The following is a 23,826-nucleotide window of genomic DNA, read 5'->3' as shown; positions in this document are numbered from 1 at the left end:
CCTCTCTCCCTTGCTTCCACCCTCCCCCGTGGTTCTCCCCATGTGTCCTTTACAGTTGTTCCAGAAAACCCCTCGCCCATCCTCTCAGATTACTGTCAGATTGTTCTTAATTTCAGTGTTTTTTATTATATTTTGTTTTCTTTTTTCTTTTATTGAGTATGTTTCAGTTAAAGGTATGATCATATATTTGTCTTTCACTGCCTGGCGTATTTCATTTAGCATAATACTCTCCAGTTCCGTCCATGCTGTTGCAAAGGGCAGGAGCTCCTTCATTCTCTCTGCTGCGTAGTATTCCACTGTGTAGATGTGCCATAGTTTTTAGATCCACTCGTTTACTGGTGGGCACTTAGGTTACTCCCAGCACTTGCCTATTGTAAATTCTGCTGCTATGAACATTAGGGTGCATAGGTTCTTTTGGATTGGTGTTTCAGGGCTCTTAGGGTATAATCCCAGAAGTGGAATTGCTGGGTCAAAAGTCAGTTACATTTTGAGTTTTCCGAGGCAATTCCATACTATTTTCCACAGTGGCTCCACCAGTCTGTGTTCCCACCAGCAGTGCACTAGGGTTCTCTTTTCTCCACATCTCTCCAATACTTGTTTGTTGATTTGTTTATGATGGCCATTCTGATTGGTGTGAAGTGGTATCTCATTGTGGTTTGAATTTGCATGTCTCTGATGGCTAGTGATGCTGAGCATATTTTCATATATCTCTGGGCTCTCTGTATGTCCTTCTTGGAGAATTGTCTGTTGAAGTCTTTTGCCCATTTTTTATCGTTTTTTTGGGGGGGGGATCTTTTTGGAGTGGAGTCCTGTGAGCTCTTTATATATTTTGGAGATCAAACTTTTGTCCCAAGTATCATTGACGAATATGTTTTCCCATATAGTTGGTTTCCTTTTCATTTTAATGCTGTTTCTTTAGCCATGTAGAAGCTTTTTACTCTGATTAGGTCCTGTTTGTTTATTCTTTCCTTTATGTCCCTTGTTCTAGGGGACATGTCTATGAAGATGTTGCTGCATGGAAATTCTGAGATTTTCTACCTATGTTTTCCTCTAGGATTTTTATAGTGTGACAATTTATATTTAAATCTTTTATCCACCTTGAATTTATTTTTATGTATGGTGTAAATTGGTGATTGAGTTTCAGTTTTTTGCATGTAGCTTTCCAGATCTCCGAACACCATTTGTTGAAGAGGCTATTTTTACTCCATTTTATGCATTTCCCCCCTTTGTCAAATATTAGTTTACCATAAAGACTTGGATTTATTTATGGCCTCTCTGTTCTATTCCATTGGTCTACATGTCTGTTCTTATGCCACTGCCAGGCTGTTTTGATTACAGTGGCCATGTAATACAATTTGACATCAGGTATTGTGATCCCTTCTACTTTGTTCTCTTTCTCAAAAATGTTGCAGTTATTCAGGGTCATTTAGGGGTCCATATAAGTTTTTGAAATGTTTGTTCTATAACTGTGAAATATATCATTGGAACTTTAATAGGGATTGCATTGAATCTATAGATTGTTTTTGGTAGTATGGCCATTTTGATTATGTTAATTCTTCCAATCCATGAACATGGTACATGCTTCCATTTGTTTGTGTCTTCCTTAATTTCTTTATTCAGTGTTGTATAGTTTTCTGAGTATAGGTCTTTCACCTCTTTGGTTAGGTTTATTCCTAGGTACTTTATTTTTCTTGTTGTGATAACAAATAGGATTTTTTCCTGATTTCTGTTTCTGATATTTTATTGTTAGTGTACAAAAATGCCTTTGTTAGTTAGATAATTATCACCTTTGTATCCCACTATTTTGCCATATTCATTTATTAGGTCAAGTAGTTTTTTGGTGAAGTCTATAGGATTTTCCATGTAGACTATCATGTCATCTGCAAATAATGACAGTTTTGCTTCCTCCTTTCCAATTTGGATACCTTTTATTTCTTTTTTTGTTTGTTTGTTTTTTGTTTGTTTAATTGATTTGGCTAGGACTTCCAATACTATGTTGAATAGAGGTAGTGATAGTGGGCATCCTTGTCTTGTTCCTGATCTTAGTGGGAAAGCTCAAAGTTTTTGCCCATTGACTCTGAGGTTGGCTGTAGGTCTCTCATATATGGCCTTTATTATGTTGAGGAATGCTCCCTCTATTTCCACTTTGCTGAGTGTTTTAATCATAATTGGGTGTTGTACCTTATCAAATGATTTTTCTGCATCTATTGATATGATTATGTGATTTTTGTCTTTCATTTTGTTTATGTGATAAATTACATTTATTGATTTGTAAATATTGTACCATCCTTGTATTCCTGGGATCAATCCTACTTGATCATGGTGTACAGTCTTTTTAATGTATTACTGGATGTGGTTTGCCAATATTTTGTTGAGGATTTTAGCTTCTATGTTCATCAGCGATATTGGCCTGAAATTTTCTTTCTTTGTAGTGTCTTTGTCTGGTTTTGAAATTAGGGTGATCCTGGCTTCATAAAAAGAGTTTGGGAGTTTCCCATCATTTTGGATTTTTTGGAATAGTCTGTGAAGAATAGGGGTTAGCTCTTCCTTAAAAGCTTTGTAGAATTCTCCTGTGAAACCATCTGGTCCAGGGCTTTTGTATGATGGGAGTTTTTTGATTACTGCTTCAATTTTATCTGCTGTTATTGGTCTGTTCAGGCTTTCTGCTTCTTCTTCACTGAGTTTTGGAAGATGATATTTTTCTAGAAATTTGCCCATTTCACTTAGGTTTTCAAATTTCTTGGCATACAGTTCTTCATAGTAGTTTCTTACAATCCTTTTTATTTCTGTGGTATCAGTTTTAATCTCTCCTCTTTCATTTCTAATTGTGTTTATTTGGGTCATCTCTCTTTTTTTCTTGATGAGCCTGCTTAAAGGCAAATCGATTTTGTTTATCTTTTCAAAGAACCAGCTCCTGGATTCATTAATCCTCAGAATCGTGTTTAGTCACTGTCATTTAATTCTTCTCTGATCTTGGTTATTTCTTCTCTTCTACTTGCTCTGGGCTGTCTCTGTTGTTGTCCCTCAAGTTCTTGTAGGCATAGGGTTAGGTTGTTTATTTGAAATATTTCTATCTTTTTTAGGTAGGCCTGTATTGCTATAAACTTCCCTCTCAGGACTGCCTTCACTATGTCCCATAAGTTTTAGGTTGTTGTGAGTTCATTTTTATTTGTTTCCAGAAACTTTTTTATTTCTTCCTTAATGTCATTCTTGACCCATTCATTGTTTAATAGCATGCTATTCAATCTCCAATAATTTGAGTGTTTTGGGGGTTTGTTTGTCCTTGAGGTTGGTTTCTAGTTTCAGTCTGTTGTGGTCAGAGAAAATGCTTGATATGATTTTAATTTTCTTGAATTTATTGAGGGTTGTTATGTGTGTTATTATGTAGTGTATCTTTGAAAATGTGCCATGTGCTTTCAAAAGAATGTGTATTATGTTTCTTTGGGATGAAGGGTTCTATATATATATCAGTTAAGTCCATTTTATCTAGGGCATTGTTCAATGCCATAATATCTATGTTGATATTTTGTTTGGAAGATCTGTCCATTTTTGACAGTAGGGCATTAAAACACCCTATTATAATTGTGTTGCTGTCAATATCTTTCTTGAAGTCCTCTAAGATTTTTAAAATTTATTTGGGTGTTCCTATGTTCCGTGCATATATATTTACAATGTTAATGTTTTCTTGATGGATTCGTCCCTTGAGTATTATGAAGTGATCTTCTGGGTCTTTTTTTCTCGCTCTGATTTTGAAGTCTACTATGTCTGATATGAATATTGCTACCCTGGCTTTTTTTTCTTGTCCATTTGCTTGGAATATTTGTTTCCTGTCCTTCACTTTCAGTCTGTGTGTGTATTCTGTTCTGAAGTGGGTCTCTTGTAGGCAGCACAAGTGTAGGTCATGATTTCTTATCCCTTCAGCTACTCTATGTCTTTTTATTGGGGCATCTAATCCATTTACATTTAAATGGATTAAATGTAACAAAAATGTTATTATTGATAGGTACTTATTCATTGCCATTTTCTTGTACCCATGTTCCTCTGATATTTGACTCAACTATACACTTTTTAGAAAGGGTGGAAAAAAGATAAGACTCTTGTTATTGGAGGAAGGATTGTGAGTTGTATCTAGAAAGTAGTGAGCTTGTAGGAGGTCAGAATTTTAGGTAAAGTGAGAGTAAATGATGGGAAATAGGTGTAGTGTGTGAGACAATAGAGTTAACCACAGCAGTAATAAAGTTCTGGAAACTAGTGAGCTAAGTTCTGGGAGGGGTGCTATGTAGTATTTACAATCGTATGGAACAGCAATTATTTACAATAATAATGGAGCAACAATCATATGACAGAATCTATGTGATCAGAATAACAAGGATGGGAAGTATAGGACCAAGAGCAGTGTGCTATTGGAACTTAAGTGAAGTGAAAGATGGAAAATTAAAAATACACTGTGAAAGAGAGAATAAGAGAAACCAGGGAAACAGTGCAATTCAACAAACCAAGTGAAGAAGACTAAACAGAAAGAAGAGAAATAAAAACATACGAATGAAATAAAAGATATAAAAATATTGAAAAATAATTATAATACAAATGTACAATAACTTGTAAGTTCTCTGGAGTAATTAAGTAAAATTTTTCTTACTGTTTCAGTTATTGGGATGACCCCTGTTTGGGTCTAACTGTGGTACTTTCATGGCTCCAGGTTTTATTGTCTCACTTGTAGGAACAAAAAAAGAAAAAGAAAGGAGAAGAAAAAAAGAAAGGAAGGAAGAAAGGAAGAAGGAAAAAAGAAAGAAGCCTCCTGCTGGCTTTAAAGAAGCCAAGTCAGTTCTACTGGTCTTCCTGGCTACAGCAGGCTGATGGGGGATTGGTTTAGCTTTTCTCCCTTCCTGTGGTTTTGCAGGGATGGAAGTCAGGCCTGAGCCAAACTCTTTGCAGTTGCCCAGCCTCCAGCCCAGTTCCTCAGTATGATGCTGGGCCCCCAGTGTCCTTCTACACCTGGCCTATGGCTTCAGTCCACCCCATTGTGATGTCCTTGAGATGCACCAACTAGGGGCAATTCACACACCACCTTCTCCCTCTTTGCTGTCCTAGATGCTAGGGACTCTCAGAGTCTCTTCAGGGTAGTTCAGCCCCCTCATCCCTAGGTTAAGTCTTCCTGGGAATGGCTAACTCCCTGAGCCCTGTAGCTCTCCTCTACAGGGATGTCTCCCCCTTCCTAAGGGCTTTATTTAGATATAACTTATATACCATGAAATCTACTTATTACAAGGGAAATGACTTCCAGTTAATTTTCAGAAATGTACAACCATCACCAAATTTGCACTAATTTAAGCTCCCACCCAGTTCTGGACAACAACTGATCTGCTTTACATGTCTATAAATTTGTGTTTTCTGGACATTTCAAACACCATTGGGTGTGTTCAGGGTGGTATGGCCATAGATATGTTTTCTGGAAATTTCACATAAATGGAATCACACAATGTATAGTCCTTCAAGCCTGGCTTTTTTCATTTAGCATAATGTTTCTGAAGTTCACTCCGGTTGCAGTAAATATCAGCATTTTTTCCATTGTATGGTTGTACCATATTTTGATTATGTATTAATGGACATTTGGATTGTTTCCTCTTTGAAATTATTATGAACAATACCACTATAAATTTTCATGTGCATGTTTTTGTGTGGATATATGTTTTCATTTATCTTGGGTAGATTCCCAGGAATGAAACTGCTGGTAAATTTATCTTTGAAGTTTTAAAAACTGCCAAACCACTTTCCAAACAGTCTGTATCATTTTACATTCCCATATCATTGAATAAAGTTTCCACTTTTTCTACATCATTATCAACACTAAGTATTATCTATCTTGGGTGTGAAGCAGTATCTTGTATTTTTAATTTGCATTCCCCTAATGACTAATGACATTGACTATGTTTTTATCTGTTTAAAGGTCACTTATATACCTTCTTTAGTGAAATGACTATTCAAATCGTTTTTGCCTATTTCAAAAAGTGTGTTGCCTATTCACTAAGTTGTTAAAGTTCTTTATGTATTGTATTCTGGATATAAGTATTTTCTCCAATCTGTGGCTTGACTTTTCATTTTTTTAACAGTGATTTTTGAAGAGCAAATGTTTTTAATTTTTATTAAGTCCAGTTTATCAGTTTTTGGGGATATGGATCACACTTTTGATGTCATATATAGAATGTCATAAAGAGGTTCCACTATACCTTAAGAAATTTTAAGGGTTGGTTTATATTTGGGTCTGTTATCAATTTTGAATTCATTTTTTGTGTAGTATGAACAAAGTTTTTTCTATTTGTCTATGGATTTCCATTTGACCCAGCACCATGTGTTCATTTAAAAAACAAAAACAAAAAACTAGATCTCCCACCCCATTGAATTATCACAGGACCTTGTTAAATTCAGTTGATAATAAAAAGTTTTTATTTCCGAACATCTGATTCTGTGCTTTTGATGTGCAAGTCTACCTTTGTGCCAGAATTTCACAGTCTAGATTAATACAACTTGTGGTAAATTTTGAAATCGGGTAGAAAAAGCCAGGAAATTTACATTTTTTCCCCAAACTAGATAAGCTATTTTATGTCTTTGCATTTCCATAAGAACTTTAGAATCAGCTTGTCATTGTTACCCAAAAAAGTTATACTGGGACTCTGACAGGAATTGCATTGAATGTACAAATAAATTTGAGAATTGTTACTTTAAATTTTTTCCATCATATTCCTCTTTAACCATAAATTGTTTAAAAGTGTGCATCTTAACTTCCAAATGTTTGGAGGCTTTCTTCTCATTCTCATTTTTACAGATTGTAAAGCTTAAACTTTGGACACAGTAAAGGAAAATGAAATTGAATTTGTTTAATAATTTCATATAGGTTCTTCAAATACCATTGGAGTGAACTTTCCAACCATTAGTTTTACATGGTATTTCTCTGTCATTTGTACTTGTAGAGTAAGCCTAAGGGGATGCCCTAAAAGTAAGAACCTCGGGCTGCTGGAGGTTTGTTTATCAGGGAAGTTCACAGACTGGAAGAGTGGGAAGTGTATGAGTCCCCAGTGCACATTGCTTCCTGGGCTAACAACAGGGTTCTGGCAGGGACCCAGGTCCAAGAGAGCGGCCCAACCTCAGGCTCTGGTGCTCTGTGTTGCATGAACAGAGAAGTCCAAGGCATGCATGGGAAGGAACTGCAATGACCCTTCTCAGACCCTTCTCCATTGAACAAGCACTCAGGTTGAGGGGAGGACCAGCCATTCCCCTGCTGGTCTGAGTCTGACCTTGTGTTTGCAGAGTGTACTGCTCATAGGCCCATGGCTTAGTCAACAGGCAACACACACCAGCTTCAGCAGCCTTAAGCCCTGGATAGGGGCAGTGTCCATGAGGGAGGCCAGCCTATGGGGAAGCAGTCTTTCACAAGGTGAACCTGCTTTTTCACCATTTCAACAATCAGATTTTCATTACTCACCACCCTCTCCCCCCCCCGGAAAAAAAAACACACAGTTTCTTACAGGGTTGTCAATCTTTCATTTTCAAACATCATCAACATCATTTTACAAAGGAAAGGACATCCTTACTCCAATCGCTAAGATGCACATGTTGTAGAATAAGCAAGTTTGCCCAGAAACAAGACATTTAGTGATTTCCATGGACCATCCTCCACTTCTGCATTGTGCTGCTTTGTATTGAAACGTCAGTATTTGAGACTGCTCAAATGGAAGGTATGTTATCAATAAAATCTATTAAACAGGAAGCTGTCACCCTCCTGGTCTGTATGGGCAGTGGAGGTGAGGGGGCAACTGGTAATGGTTCTGTGCCGTCAATGAAGTTGTCCAGCGTCCCTGTTCCCCTTCAGTCCCTGGTATCCCTGCCAGGCAAGAAATGGTGACAGTGATGAGGACACGAGCCATCTTCCAGATAAGTTACTAGCAGAACTGCTCATCTGACAAGAAGATCCAAATCCTCCTAGGAACACATGGCTCCTACTCACCACTTAACAATTTCTTCAAATAAAGCCTAACTTTAGCTGCACAATAGTACTGGTTCTCTGTTAAGATAGGCAGTGAAAGTGTAGCTCTGGCCAGGTAGGTCAGTTGGTTAGAGTGTCTTCCTTATGCGGGGAAGGTTGTGGGTTTGATGCCAGTCAGGGAACATACAAGAATCAACCAATGAATGCATAAATAAGTGAAACAAAAATGGCAACAACCAAAAGATACACAGTGAAAGAAATGGTAGTTCTGCCACTTTCCAGTTATCTAGTTAAAGATACAACCACGACACTGAGTCAAAAACTTACCAGCACTTTAGTCTCATAAATCAATGGACCAACCAAGAAAATGCTGGGCTTGCTGTTTTCCTTGCATGTGTTCAGTATCAGTACCAAATAATCATCGAAGACCTTCACTGATCAACAAGAAAAGTGGTGCTGAAATATTCTAATTGTTGGTTAATTTTCCTGACCTCATAATTCATCCCGGAACAACTGTGTGGTGTATACACAGATGGTGAAAAAGCAGTGGTGGTAGAACCACTGGCTCCTCAACCCAGATCAAGGAGAGGCACCAAAATGTACTACTAGGAATTGCTGTTAAAAGTGCTACTTTCATTAAAGAATGTTTTGGATGAAGCAGTAAAATTATTTGTTATTACATTTTGACTACTGAAATGAAATATATTTGATAACATATAATGAAATTGAATGTACAAACACCACACATATGTATATCACAGTGAATGGGGAGAAGTGTAGATAAGATACTGCAGAAAGAAGAAATTCATGACATGGAAGGTCAATGTACCAAATTATGTAAAAGGCAGCATAGAAAAGAAAGTCATGAAATATGAAAGAAAAAATTATAAACAGAGTCTTGTGGTACCTTGGTCTTCAGCCTTTACAACTGTGGGAAATGTGTCTGTTTAACAAATAATGTTGTTATTCTGGTCATGAAGGCAAACAGGAAAGCACTTTACTTGGCTCTTCCCATGATCACATCAAACTTGCAACTAAATTATAGAAAAATTGCCCTTGGAAATAACCTGAAGACTAATTGAACAGATCTGTAACTAATGATATGAAGAAGCAGCCACATTGAGACAGAAGGAGGAGCAGAGATGCAAAACAACTATTCCTATCACATCCATGGCAGTTAAGAGCTAGGAGGGATGTCTCTGCTGCGAAGGTCCTCACTGAGGCCCGAGAGGTTTCAGCCCCACACTGGGCTCCCCAGTCCCTGTTCCCCTTCAGTCCCTGGTATCCCTGCCAGACAAGAGATGGTGACAGTGCTGAGGACACGAGCCATCTTCCAGATAAGTTACTAGCAGAACTCATCTGACAAGAAGATCCAAATCCTCCTAGGAACACATGGCTCTTTACTCACCACTTAACAATTCCTTCAAATAAAGCCTAACTGTAGCTGCACAATAGTACTGGTTCTCTGTTAAGATAGGCAGTTGTGAAAGCACCAGTGTCAGGAAGAGGAGTTCTCACAATGGCTTGTTGTGAAAATCAACAGGAACTCAGTCTTAGTGAGATGAAGTTATAGGCCCAGGCATCCTCCTAAAAGTCCTGAACACAAACACACTTGTTCACAAAAACTCTTCCAAAGTTTCTGCAAAGGGTAAGGAGCTTGAAAAACACCAGGGAAATGTGGGGAGGAACTGACTTGTCTGGCTTCAGGGCAAGGCTTGGTGTGGCAAATTTCTACTAGACTAAAATAATGTCAGGACCTGTTGTTCCTTTGTGAGACCTCTCCCCCACCTAGCCCCTGGTATACACAGAGCCTGCAGTTCAAGGCCAGTGACAATTGGAGTCTTCATTAACTTGCATAATGCAGCTCACACCCCACACTGGTGTGATTCTTTGACACCTCTGCCCATCCAATTCTTTGACCAGCCAGAATTTATTTCAGGAGCTAATACACATAAGTGATTTATTTCAGGAGTTAATACACATAGGTGATCCACTCTACAGAGTTTTCTAAAACCTATTAAAGGTTCACAAATCCCAAACAAGCAACACAGGGCCTTGGCAGGCCATGTACCTTTTGCTAAGCAGCCCTAAGCTTGGTACTAGTGGCAGCCAGCCTCAGTTCGCAGCATAACAACTCTAGGTGCCTCCAAGCCTAGTACAGGCAGCAACCAAACACAGATCATTTTGTAGCTTCTACCATGTGGACCTGGGACAGGCATAAGTAGGGGCTTACCTAAGCCTGCTCCAGAGCCACTCCCAAGAGGACCCAAGTACCAACATACCTGGTGGCTCTCTTCAGACCGCACCAAAGTAATACCCAATTAGTGGCAAAAAGAAAACAGCAAAGGGTTACTTGGTACACAATAGATGCGTGCTAAAACAAATCCTGTTAGGTAAGGTCAGACTTCATCCTACAGCTGTCGGCTGTGGTGATGACCAGTCCTCACAACCAGTAAGCCTGAGGGTCAGTCCCACAAACTGATGGGCCAACCGCAATCAGGACTCAACTACAGCAGGATAGCACACACAATTCACACATGGGAAAGGAGCTCTTGGGGCACCTGCCCAGGAAATCAGGGAGACTGTACGATTGTGCTCCACAAGAAACCTACTGTATAAGGTCACTCTGCCAAGACTGGAAAACATAGCAGAACTACTTAACACTTAGACACAACACACAGGGAGGCAACCAAAATGAGGAGACAAAAAAATAGGTCCCAAATGAAAGAATAGGACAAAATTTCAGAAAAATAACTGAACAAAATTGAGGCAAGCAATCTACTGGATGCAGAATACAAAACACTGGTCATAAGTATGCTCAGTGAACTTAGGGCAGAAACAGATGATATTAGGAAGAAATTTAATAAAGAGATAGTAAATATTAAAAAAGGAGATAGAAAACCTAAAAGAGTACCAGTCAGACATGAAGAGTACAATGACTGAAATGATGAATAGATTAGACTCAATCAAAAGCAGATTGGATGAAACAGAGGGTTGAGTCAATGATCTGGAAGTCAAGGTAGTGGAAAACACCCAATCAAAACAGCAAAATGAATGAGGAATCCAAAAAAAGTGGGTAATTTCAAAGACTTGTGGGACAACATCAAGGTTTACAACATTTGCACCATAAGGGTAAAAGAAGAAGAGAGAGAGCAAGGGATTTAAAACCAACTTGCAGAAATAATGATGAGAACCAAGAGATAGTCAGACTATCAGATGCACAGTTCAAAGCACTAGTGATCAGGACGCTCAAAGAATTGGTTGATTTTGGTCACAAATTGGATGAAAAAATGAAGGCTACACTAAGGGAAATGAAAGAAAATGCACAGGGAACCAATAGTGATGGGAAGAAAGCTGGGACTCAAGTCAATGGAGTGAACCAGAAGGAATAAAGAAACAACCAAACAGAAAAGAATGAAGAAACAATAATTCAAAAAAATGAGGAGAGGCTTGGGAACCTCCAGGACATCTTTAAATGTTACAACATTCAAATTATAGGGGTACCAGAAGGGGAAGAGGAAGAGCAATAAGTGAAAAACTTACTTGAACAAATAATAAGGGAGAACTTCCTCAATCTGGCAAAGGAAATAAACTTCTAGGAAGTCCAGGAAACTCAGAGGGTCCCAAAGAAGTCAGACCCAAGGAGTCTGACTTCAAACCAAAGCACATCATAATTACATTACTCAAGATTAAAATGAAGGAGAAAATTCTAGAAGCAGCAAGAGCAAGAGATAAGGAGACAGTCACCTACAAAGGAGGTCCCATCAGACTGGCAGCTGGTTTCTCAGACCTTACAGGCAAGAAGGGGCTGGAAAGAAATATTCCAGGTCATGAAAGTCAAGAACCTACATCCAAGATTGCTCTATCTAGCAAACCTTGCATTTAGAATGGAAGGGCAGATAAAGTGCTTCTCAGATAAGGTCAAGTTAAAGGAGTTCATCATCACCAATCCCTTATTATATGAAATGTTAAAGAGACTTATCTAAGAAAAAAAGATAAAAAATATGAACAGTAAAAAGACAGCAAACTCACAGTTATTAACAACTACACCTAAAAAAATACCCAAACAACTAGAACAGGAACAGAACCACAGAAATGGAGATCAAATGGAGGGTTAGCAGCAGGGAAGTTGGAGGAGGACAAAGAGGGAAAAGGTACAGAGAATAAGTAGCATAGATGGTAGGTAGAAAACAGACAGGGGGAGGGCAAGAATAGCATGGGAAATGTAGAAGCTTAAGAACTTATGACACATGGACATGAACTAAAGGGGGGAATGTGGATGGGATGGGCTATGCAGGGTGGAAGGGAATAAAGGGGGGAAGTGGGACAACTGTAATAGCATAATCAATAAAATATATTTTAAAAAAGAAATACAAATTGGCACTTATATATCAGTCACAGGGATGTAAAGTACAGCTTAGGGAATATAGGTGATAATATTGTAATAACTAAATACATTGTCAGGTGGGCGTAAGACTTCCCAGGGAAATCACTTGATAAGTTATACAAATGTCTACCCACTATACTATACACATTAAACTAATATAATATTTACTGTTTGATATTTAATATATTAAATACCAACTCTAATTTTAAATTTTAAATTTTAATTTTAAAATGACAAAATAAATAAGTAATTATATTTAAAACACCTGGTCTGTGTTGGTTTTTTTTATAGTAACCTGAGCTGATGAAGACTTAGAGAATACAGAGGATGGTATAATATATTTGGGGTTGTAGAAGTAGAGACAAAAGAGGATGAGGAGATGCAACATTGGTAAGGTAACATTGTGTTCCAGAGTTGATGAAGACAGGGTATTATCGGTTAATGAAGCAAAAGAAGTGACATGGAGGATAGAAAACTGAACTTGAAACTAACCACACCTCTTGAAACAGTAGAACTCAAAAGGCAAAAGACAATGTTAAAATCAGTGAGCAAGGAATATGATCACCTACAAAGGAAGGGTTATCAAAATGATGGCATGATTTTTCAATAGCAGCAGGGATGTCCATCCTTTTGGTGTCTATGGGCCACAAGTGAGGAAGAGTTGTCTTGGGCCACACGTTAAATTCATTGTGATAAGTGATAACAAGAAAATCTTGTAATGTTTTAAATAAATTTTCTATTTTGTTTTGGGCCACATTCACAGCCATCCTGGGCCATGTGCTACCCAGGGCAACAGATTGGACACCCCCGATTGTAAAGTATACCAGATGGAATGGTTTTTCAAAGCCCTTAAAGGAAAAACTGCATCTACAATTGATTATTCTGTAACATTATAATTGTTAAAAGTTCAACAACAGATACTTATAAATTATTTTTAATATATCCACACAATGCAAAATTATAAATAGTTTGAATGTAAAATAACATTTAATATATCAATTTTATTACCTTGAAGTCAAAATGTTCAAAGAAAACTAAGGCAATACAATAAAATATTATTCAACTATAACAAAGTGAAATCTCACCATTTGTGACAACATGGATGAACCTAGAGGGTATTATGCTAAGTGAAACAAGTCATACAGGGAAAAACAAAGGCCATATGATTTCACTTGTATGTGGAATCTAAAAAGAAAAGTAAACAAACAAAACAGAAAAAAATCTCATAGATACAGAGACTAAAATGATGGTTGCCAGAAGGGAGGTCAGTTGTGAGTGGTGACATGTATTAGTACAATACAATACTCTATATAGCCCCCAACATCATCATTATACATAATATTGATTATCTATAGCTATAAGAAAAACATAAATACCTTTATAAGATGGACATACACAAAGCTAGAAATTTTTCAAAAAATTAAAAATATAACTACCACATGATCCCACAGCCAACTCTCCAAAAGAATTCAAAGCAGGAACTCAAATATTTGCACATCCACATTCTTTGCAATATTTTTTACAATAGGCAATAAAAATCCTAATGTTTATCAAGAGATGAACAGATAAAGAAAATATGGTCTGTATACAGACTGAGGCTTGTAAAGGAGGAAACCATGTCACATGCTACAATGTGGATGAAACTTTAGGACATTAAAGTCACAAAAGGACAAGCAAGTCACAAAAGGAGAAATACTGTGTGGTTCCACTGATATGAATTATCTAAAGTGGTCCAAGTAATAGAAACAGAAAGTAGAAAGGTGGTTTTCAAGGTCTGGGGGAGGAGGTGGGAGAATTAGTATGTAATGTGTAGAGTGTCAGTGTTGAAAGATGAAAAATTTCTAGAGAACTGTTGCCCAAGAATGCAAATATACTTGTTACTATTTCACTGTACACTTAAAAATAGTAAAGATGCTTTAAAAATAGAAAGAACCATAGGAATACACATTTGTGACATAGGACTGTCAACAGATTTTTAAATATGATGCAAAAAAACCAAAAGCAAGACAAGAGCAAAATAAATAAATTTGGCTTCACCAAAAGTAAAGACTTTTTTCCTTCATAAGACACTATCAAGAAAGTAATGGACAACCCACAAAATGGAAGAATTTTGTGTAAATCATACCTTTGGAAGAACACTTTTATCTTGAATATATAAAGATCTCTTACAACTCAATAATAAAAAAACAAACCAACTAAAAACTGACAAAGGATGAATACTCACTGCTCCAAAGAAGATATACACATGGCCAATAAACATACAAAGAGATGCTCAATGTCAGGGAAACTCAACCTCAACCCACAACGAGATGCCACTCCAGAACCACTAGGGTGGTGGTGACAGGTCTTGCTCCCATGTCGCTGGGATTTCCCCAGGATGCCATGGCTTCCTTCAGATTTATTCCTAGTGGAGGAGGAGGAAATCTCTGGAGTCAACCATGCATGGTGCCACAGGGCTGTCTCAGTTCCAGGTGTGTGACCTGTACTCAGTTCCTTGACCTCCCTGAGCCCACTTTCCTCACAGAAAAATGGGTAAAATGTGACTTACTCCCAGGCTCTCTGTGGACACCCAGTGACCTAGGAGAAAGTGAAGCACAAGAGAGCACGGGGCACAAAGGGGGCATCTTCTCTGTATGAGCATTATGATTTCCATGGAGGTTGGATGAGATGACATTGTTGTTCTTACAGATTCTACTTCAGTCACTAGACCCCTACCTTACACACTGTCTTTGCAAATTGTCATGTCAAGTTTGTTTTTTTGTAATAAAGAAGGTTGGCTTCTATTAAAATATGAAACATTACTTCCTATTTTTCCATCAGACCTACACAATTATTTTCCAAAGACTAATGTGCAAATCCCTATGAGGTTCCAAGTAGCTTGTGGAGTTGGACTCCCCCACGGTTGAAGCAGTGATGAACCTCCAGTTGGCCCCACTCTGCAGATTTCAGGGAGATTTCAGGGTTCACAGGGCTTGAGGTGGGGCAATCAAGTTCCGCCTTCTCATGGAAACTGTTCATCCAAACAAGGATGCAAACGGCAAAAATGTCCAGGAGAGTGAAGAGAGGATGCAAGGGTCACGTGACTGAGGTCCCATCACACAGCGGTGGAGCAAGTAAGTTCCTTTCAAACATGACTCACTCAAGTGTTCCTAACAACTCTGGGAGAGGGACGTGTTACCCTGTTTTACCACAGACTCTCAAAGAAGAGAAGTCATAGGACTAATTCACATCAGTGAGGTGAGGGTCCAGCCACCCACCTACATTCCCATCCAGTGACTGCCACCCTAGGCAGGGACACACTGTCCCACTTTCAAGGGACACATGAAAAGGATGCTCACACATGAGGCTGGCAGGCACAACACACAATGACACAACCCCTGAGCCTGTTTCTTTGTGTTGAAGCCCAGCTGGACAGGGAGGGAACAGCAGCTGCAGAAAATGTGGCCAAGGTGAGAAGTGTCCTTCACAAAGTGAGCAGAAAGGCTGGGAGATGTGGGAGCTGCCAACTGCACAGGAGGAGGGAAGGCAGGAGAAGAGGGCCTGTGGGCTGGCCTGGGATTCTGTGGGAGAGGGGTAAGGGCTCTTATGTGAGTCCATTCTGGCCTAAGCTTTCTGTGGGGGGCCAGGAGAGGGCCAGGCCTCCTTTGGAACTGGCTAGCTTCAGCCCCATCCCATCACTGCTGCTGGACCACTGCCCAGGAGCACAGCAAGCTTTGCATGCTTGGTGAGGCTGGGGTCATGCTCAGGGAGGCTCAGCTGTCCTGACACAACCTGAGCCCAGCAAAGAAATGACAACTTAAACATAGGGAATAGGTATTGGCTGGAAGGGTAGAGGTGAAGGCCAGGCATGGCACACAGGATGAGAGTTTCTGACTGGTCATGGTACAAGGCAGTTCTGGAGTTGAGGGCTGGAGGGTGTCCCCTTTCTGGCTCAGCTCCTGACCCTCACTTTTTGCTCATCTCACTCTTTTATCCAGAGTTTGAAACCCCTGCTTTGACTGTGGAGTCTGTACCAGCACCCATGGCCAGGTGACAGAGGGCCCTCCCTTAGCCTAAATCCCAGCTTCCACCAGCCCTAGGGCCACACACACCTCACCCCTACTGCCCCTGCTGGTTGTGCTGTGTTGTGAAACCGGGTCACAGTTTGTTAGTAGGAACTGTTTCCCATGTGAATGGAAATCTGCATCCGCATCTATTCACACAAGAGTACAGCCACGACCAGAAGAGAAGAAACAGTTGTGCGATGTCCTTGAAGACCCACTGTCCCTGAGTCCCCCAGCCACAGCAGTAAGTCCTCCTCCCTCAGTTGGACAAGATTTTCCCACACAGAAATCCCACAGGGGACTCAGTATCCTGCTCACCTGCTGTCACTTCCCACTTACCTTTAACAGGCTTCTCACTGTTACTCTCTCCCCACCTCCTTGTTCCAGCCCCACCACCTGTACCACCCTCCACTTTCAACCATCCCACTTAGTCTAGAGGATGTTTCTCCTTCAATGAGGCACAGAGACGGGCAGGCTGTCTCTGTGACAGGAAAAGGATAGATCTCCTCTGTGAGGAAAAGGATAAACCTTCTCTCAGATCAGGCCACCCTGACAGGAAATCCTGGAAGAGCTGAGAATTGCTCAGCCTTGTTGTCTCATCACTTTGGTAGGCCCCTCACTCAGTCTGGCCTTGGGAGTGAAAGTGATGTGAGGGGCCCCTGGGAATTAAAGAGCTGTGTGCTCCCAGGAGCAGTCTGAAGGAGTCCCTGTTAAGCTCGAAGGAGGGACTGAAAGGTCACCTGTGTATCCATAGTGCCCATGACCTCCTGCATCCTTTTTCCTCTCAGGTTCCCTCTCCAAGAAGCATTGCACATCTGAATATAGAGACAGTAGTCCTCACAGCATTTTCAAACAAAACGATCTTTATTCATAATTAACAGACAATGCTTCAGAGGGACTGATCCTACAAACCCTTACCTAGAGCCACCCCACCCAAATGCGCCTGCCTTCCCTCCCTGCCTCCATCCTCCCATGTCAGTAGAATAGCCAGGCTCAGCTCTGGGATGAGGAGGAGCGCTTGGCTCCTGTGGGGAACAGCCAGATCACCTCTTAACTGGGCCCCCTGGGTTGGTTGGCAGGTGAAAGGACATCCTGCTGCTCCCTACTGGCTGCAGTGCTGCTTCCTCCAACTCCCTGTTACAGACTGGTCACACTTTCTCTCTTGAGGCTGTGAAGAGTGAACCACCACAGAGCCAATGCTGGCCTCCCTGAGACACCGAGGCCAACTCCAGAGATGGGGGTCTTCTCAGCATGCGCTGGGCCCCCACCCAGAGCTGCTTCCCAGACTTGGAAGCTGCAGAGACAGTTTGTCCAAGGACTAGTCTCTGAAAGGAGTGGGGCTGGGCAGATCTCTGAAGCCCCCGACCTTTAGGACCAGCAAGGCCTGAAGCAGGGAAAGGACTCAGAGAGAGCACACAGGGCAGCAGGCTTTCAGTAGAGGCCCGGAGGGAGGCCAGGCTGGGGAGGTCCTCATTCTCTCTGGACCTGTCCACTGGCCTGTGAGTCTCCCTAATAGGAGAGGCCTCTCTAGGATTGGGGGCATCCCTGGGTCTCAGTCCAGAGTAAGTGTGCCCATGACCCTGGGGAGGAGAGGGAGGAACCTGGAGTGGTGGGTACTCCTGACGTCCCAAAGAAACAGCAAAGGCTTTGGGCCTGGATAGATGGGTGTCCATTTGACTGCGCCTTTGATGGCCCTTGAAATTAACCTCTGGTGGGCAGGCTTTGTCACTGACCCCCAGATAGTGGCTGTGGTCATACCTCGGGGCATCTTGGCCAGCCACAGACTCAGAAGGGCCTGAGTCTAACAGGGGTGCATGGTGACTTGGGGGTGGCTGCCCACCCTCCACCCTCCTCCCCCTTCAAGGCCAAGAGTCACTTCTCTACCAGTTGTGAAGAAGAGGAGGACAGTGACCAGCTCCACACACATGTGTGAGAGAAGGAGGAGGATGGGTGATAGGACAACAGAATTGAGGATAAGGAGTCAGCAGGAGATACTCTGACTCAAATTCAAAACAGACATGTGGGTCTCCTGCCATCCTCCTGTGTCACGTTCCCAGCTTTGTGTCCTTCTCTCCCCTTCTGGGGTCCCATCCTCTTCTTCCTATCACCCTCTTCTTTCAATGGTCCTCCCTGTCTTGTCATCCTGCAGTGCACGCAGCCCAGAGCTGGCTCCATGACATGGGTACAAGCAAGGGTGGGCTGGACAGAATCATGTGCATCCCTGTTCTGAGTTGTTCCCTCCCCTGGTTTACCTGGGCGCTCCATCTCGTGGCTCACCTGTGGTCCCCTCATCCCCAATCTACCTGGAATCCCCTCTCCCTGACTCACTTGGGGCCCCTCCCTCCTCTAACTCATCTAGTGTCCCTCTCTCACACGGCTCACCTGGAGTCTTCCTCACATCTTTCTAAGTTCCCTCCCTCCTTCCACCCCTCAGCTCACCTGGGCAGGAGTAGTCCTTTGTCCTGCTCCAAAAACTCCTCAGCTAAGGAGTACCAAGGTACCAAGAACCTTGGTACTGGTACCAAGAACCCTGATATTACTCCTTCACATACCAGCCTGGCATGCACATGTGTGTCAGAACCAGCAGAAACAGTTAACACCCAGGTTCTGCCACTGCAGCCGAGCACTCAGACTAATGGCCATCCTCAGGAGCTCTGTTCCCAGCAGAGGGCTCTGTGAAGCAGGTGTCGTGTCCCTCAGATTTTATTATTTCATATCCAGCAATGGCTGCAGGGAGATAGGAAAGGGCCCAGGAATGGAGAACAGTGGGGCTGTCTGTGGAGGTTTCCACAAAGTTCCATAGCTACTGTCATGTTAGATTGGTCATGGGACTGGAAACTGTGGTCCTTCCCCTTCCAACTCCCAACAATGGAAAGTGAAGACACAGTAAGAACTAGTTGTGAGCCAGGCGTCAGTGGGACAAAGTTGCCTGGAACACATCCCTGTCCAGAGGAACTCGTGCAGACCTAGGAGAAAAAGCAACACACCGTGTGCCCCTAATTACTCAGGATAGGTGTCCTTGGATGTTTATTAATGATACAGAAGATCTCCTCCCTGCTTCTGCGCTACTCCCCTCACCCCCTTTAAAAAGGAAACCACCTTCACAGACCTTTCACAGGAAAACGAACCATGCTCCACCTGTGCTTTGTGTTCGTCACGCAGTAACATGGACTACGAGGGAACTCCTCATCTCAAAGTTAAAAGGCAGGGCAGAGGAGATGCCCTGAGACACATGAGCCGAAAATGCAGGTCTGAAGAATGGTGTTGCCACAGATGAAGACAAGTAGGGGAACCTACCCCCATCTCGATGGAAGTTACATGGCTGCCTTGCCCACATGGAATCCAAGACAACAAGCAGCTCTGTGGGCTGAGGAGAAGTGAGCTCTGGGTGAAGGAGTGGAGAAGCTCTGGGCTGCAGCTGTTGGGGTACCTTCCAGCCTTGCCCTTGAAGAGAACATTTTGTTATGGACTTGAGTACAGACAGCCCCGCTAGATAATTTTCTGGCCAGACCACCTCTCCTCACTGCCCCCATTAGCTCTCATATAGTCACTTCCAATCCCTTAGAAAGATATTGTGGAGCAAGCTGCAGGAGCCTGAAGAACAGGACACAAAACTAGGCTTTCTCATACCCCCCCCCCACCTTGCCACCACCACAATACAGTCCACTAGTGTGTACACACAGGTGTCAAAGTGGCTTGTCTCTCTTCTAGAAAGAATCTGAGTGCCTGCTGCCATTCGCCCCCAGCCTCCCCAGGTGACAGGGCTTTGGAAGTCCATTGCTCTCCCCTTCCTCACTCTTGTCCAAACAATGTTTCCCCAGTGAAAAGGTCATATATTAATGCCAGGTTTTGAGGGACAGCTCGGTCTCTAAAACACACCCCCCTCTAATCTATAGGCTTACCTCCTGCTGAAGCCACCCCCACAGGCTTGGGCACTGACCACCACTGCCTAGTTGCCTCCACAATGAGAAAATTCAAGCCCAGGACCAGAGTGTGACCTGCTCCAACAGATGCTCAGCATCCAGTGAAGGAGGGAGAAGTTTGAATTTAAACAAGTGAAGTGTAGGACTCCAGACAGTCTGCAGTGGGGGAGAGGCAGCGGGCAGGTGACCCCGGGTGGGTGAGGGTGGGGGGATATTCCATGCAGGGCTCTGGCAGGTGAGCAAGAACCAATAGTTTCTTTCAAATTTAAGTGGCAACAAAATTGGTGTGTGCCAATTTAGGCAATTTATACATTGGTCTTTTTAGATTCTCAGCTCCAAGGCTTTGCTTGACGTTCACTTTATTTCAGCTCTTGATCCATCAACCTAGTTTTGAGTTCCTCCATGTGTTCCCTATCTGGCTCTTGGCTTCTTCAGCTAGGCTACACTTTCTGAACAAAATTCAGAACATATGGCCTGAAGAAAGTAATGACTACTTTTGGCCACATGGAACCCAGTGTTTGAAATTAGGATTGACTCAGCAGATCCAGCATATTCACTTGCTGTGTGCACATCATTCTCTAGGAAGCAGTCCTGTGGCCCCAGGTACTGTCTTGTGTTGGAAGCTCTGTGAACTGCAGCCAGCCCAGCCTTACCAACGACCCCTTCTGCCCAAGTCCCTCAGTGGAAGGTCCTGTAGCCTACACAGCCCAGACAAAAAATAACTTCTTTTTGTTTCTCAGAGTATTCATGTTGTCCAATGTTTAAGTTTTTATGTTTTAAATTATTTTAATTTATTGTTTCAAACAAACAATGTCTTTTCATAGTTCACAGTTAAATTGTGCAATGTGGAAATATGCAGTGATGAATCTTTCTCCTGCCTCTTTCCCTTCTTGCAAGGGACCAGAAAGAGAATCAGATGATTTTAGTTTCTTTGGAAAGTATGACAGACTCAAATGAGTCAGTTGATTCTCCTAATATATGTATGTGTTACTTCCAACTGAAATTCTGCAATATAATGCAAAAAAGCAGGAAAGGGAAGGGTGAAATTGTTCCCATGCTTCTGGCTGTGTCAACAAAAACTGGCCCAGACAGTCGTGCCTTCATCAATGTTACAATAACAACCTTGCAATGGAAACATCTGCAAATCAACATGTATTGAAAAACCTCCATATACTATATAAATACACTAAAAAGTATTTTATCTAGTACAGTAGAAGCGTTCTATGAATGGATTCAGGCCAGTATCTCTTCAAGTGTTTCTCAGGTTTTAAACTTCTTTGCCAGAATTGCTTAACGGAACATCCAGATTTGCTAGGAGAAAAAGACCTATTTTTAGAAACCATGGAAATGTGGTCTACTTGACCTGTGGACAAGTAGGTCTAATAGGATGTGGCAGGACCTGGCCTCCAACTGGTGGTAGCAAGGGGTGTCCAGGGTCTCCTCATCCAGGATCACCACTGCCTCCAAGTGATCAAGCTGGAAGATCCAGTTGCTGACACTAATCAGCGCTATAGGGCACCATGAGGATTGCGGGGCTCAGAGTAGTAGGCCAATAGGTCTGGAGGATACAGAAGGACTCAATTATGTCTGTCCCTTCCAAAATGGGAGTGTATTTTCTGCCTTGTTGGTAAGGATGTATGTTTTGTAGAACTTGCCCTGGGGGAATGGCCCCACTGGGTACCAACAGGGGGACCCCTACACTAGGGATGCTAAGCTTCAAGCCCAGGTAGCCAAAGGTGCCACTGATGATGCTCCTGGTGTCACATGGCAGGCCCAAGAGCTGCTGGGAGCAAAAGCTGGTGCTGCACAGGTACAGAAATTGGGCATCCCAGGAGAAATCGACAGGGTATGTGATGGGCAGCAGGACCCCAGCAAGTTGGCTCAGTCCAGAAGGCCTGACCCAGACCCAGTGATGCTGGAGTTGTAGAACTTGATCTTAAGGCTAAATAGGGGTTCCAGTAGGGGCCAGTTGGTAATGGTCATCTTGTCAGCCATGTCCTGCAGGGAGAAAACAAGCCTGCTGTAAATGCCAGCACTGACTATGAATTTTGGAGGCACTGAGAGGTATAGGAGCTGCAAGTGTTTGGGTCTTCAGACCTGAAGTTGACTGGGTGGAAGTCTCCAGTGAGGGCAGCAGACAAGTCAGTGATGTCAGTGTCCAAATCACAGCACTTGCATCAGCACACCCCCCCCACTCCCACCACCATGAGTATAGCTACCACCACAAGGATGGACACCATGAGGTCGGCGTCCAATGCCACATCCTCCAAGGGCTCCAGAGGTTGCTTTTGGGGTCACTTAGAGTTTTCTTATTTTGCATGTCAGCTCATTGGTGCAGTTCATGGAGTCAAGAAGAGTCCTACTACAGTCTCGGTCTCCATTCTGGTCTGGGGCTGCCATGCACTCTCAGTTGTGCCAGTGGGCACACTCAGTGCTACAGGCTGACAAATTGCTTTTATCTGTCCATGTTCCAGCCACTGGGAACACTGCAGTGCAGGAAGGCCTGGCCTTCCCAGATATTTCCTCTGCTGAGCAGGATGGGGTTGTTGCAGGTCTGTGTGCACTTCTGCAAGCTGTAGCAATGGTAGTTGGAGCAGGGCAACCAATCTGCCCAGCTGACCATTCCCCATTCATGTAGATGAGATTGTGGCAGTGGTACTGCAGTGCTTGGCCACAGTGCTTTTGGCCACACAGGTATAGTTGGTTGTATCTAACAGGTGAGCCTGATGAATAATGAGATCATTGGTGAGCAAGAAGTAGGTACTGGGTAGCATCCATGATGTCCTCATTCTTGAGCCATTCCACCTCAGCCACAGGCACACTCTTTGGTGTGTGGCATTGCAGGAGAACCATGTGGTCTAGGGGTATTTCCTTGTCCAGAGGCCCCTGGTTGAAGTTCTTGCACAAGTATGTACAGTGGACATAGGTCTGGTGACTGTTGGTGATCCCTGCAGAGCTCCAGGCCACACCCCGGCACTGGTAATTCTCCAGTCCAAACAGCTCATCTACCAAGTGCCAAGACCTAGGTCTGCACCTCTCACAACTACAGGTACATGACCTCATTCTGGCCCTCCTGTGTAACATGGTCATTCTGGCTGACCCACTTGACCTTACACATCATATAGGTCTGCATGGCAGTTCTTTACCATGTTGTGTCTTGGGACACCAGGAGCAAGTGGGTCAGCAGCTCTGCAGGTGCCAATGGGAATAAGTTCAGAGCATCTCTCTGTGCAAATCAGTGCCTGCTCAGCTCAGGCTCTGGTACCAGCAGAGGAACTTGCTCTGCACTGCTTTCTGGACCCAAATGCTGCTGGCCTCATTCTGGTGCCTCTGTCCTGAGTCTCTCTCACCTGGCCCCAGCCTCACAGCTGCCCCCTCCCCGTAATGTCCTCCCCAAAGCTGGTGCTCTTCAGGCTCCTGGGCTCCAAGTGGTCTTGGGCTCCCCACAGCCTGGCTCCAAAGTTGCTCAACCAAAGTAGAGTGCACTCAGTT

General features: G+C 42.6%; 1 pseudogene; it reads right to left on the bottom strand.

Moving 5' to 3' along the window:
- Window positions 1-17,548: 17,548 nt before the first annotated feature.
- On the bottom strand, window positions 17,549-23,467 carry LOC118993689 (netrin receptor UNC5B-like; annotated as a pseudogene).
- Window positions 23,468-23,826: the final 359 nt, after the last annotated feature.

The sequence above is a fragment of the Sturnira hondurensis genome, unplaced genomic scaffold (genome assembly GCF_014824575.4).
Source record: "Sturnira hondurensis isolate 20B ecotype Veracruz unplaced genomic scaffold, ASM1482457v3 Scaffold0008860, whole genome shotgun sequence".
Classification (NCBI taxonomy): Eukaryota; Metazoa; Chordata; class Mammalia; order Chiroptera; family Phyllostomidae; genus Sturnira; species Sturnira hondurensis.
Note: the sequence above shows the minus strand (reverse complement) of the source record. Positions and strands in the feature narration are given on the sequence as shown.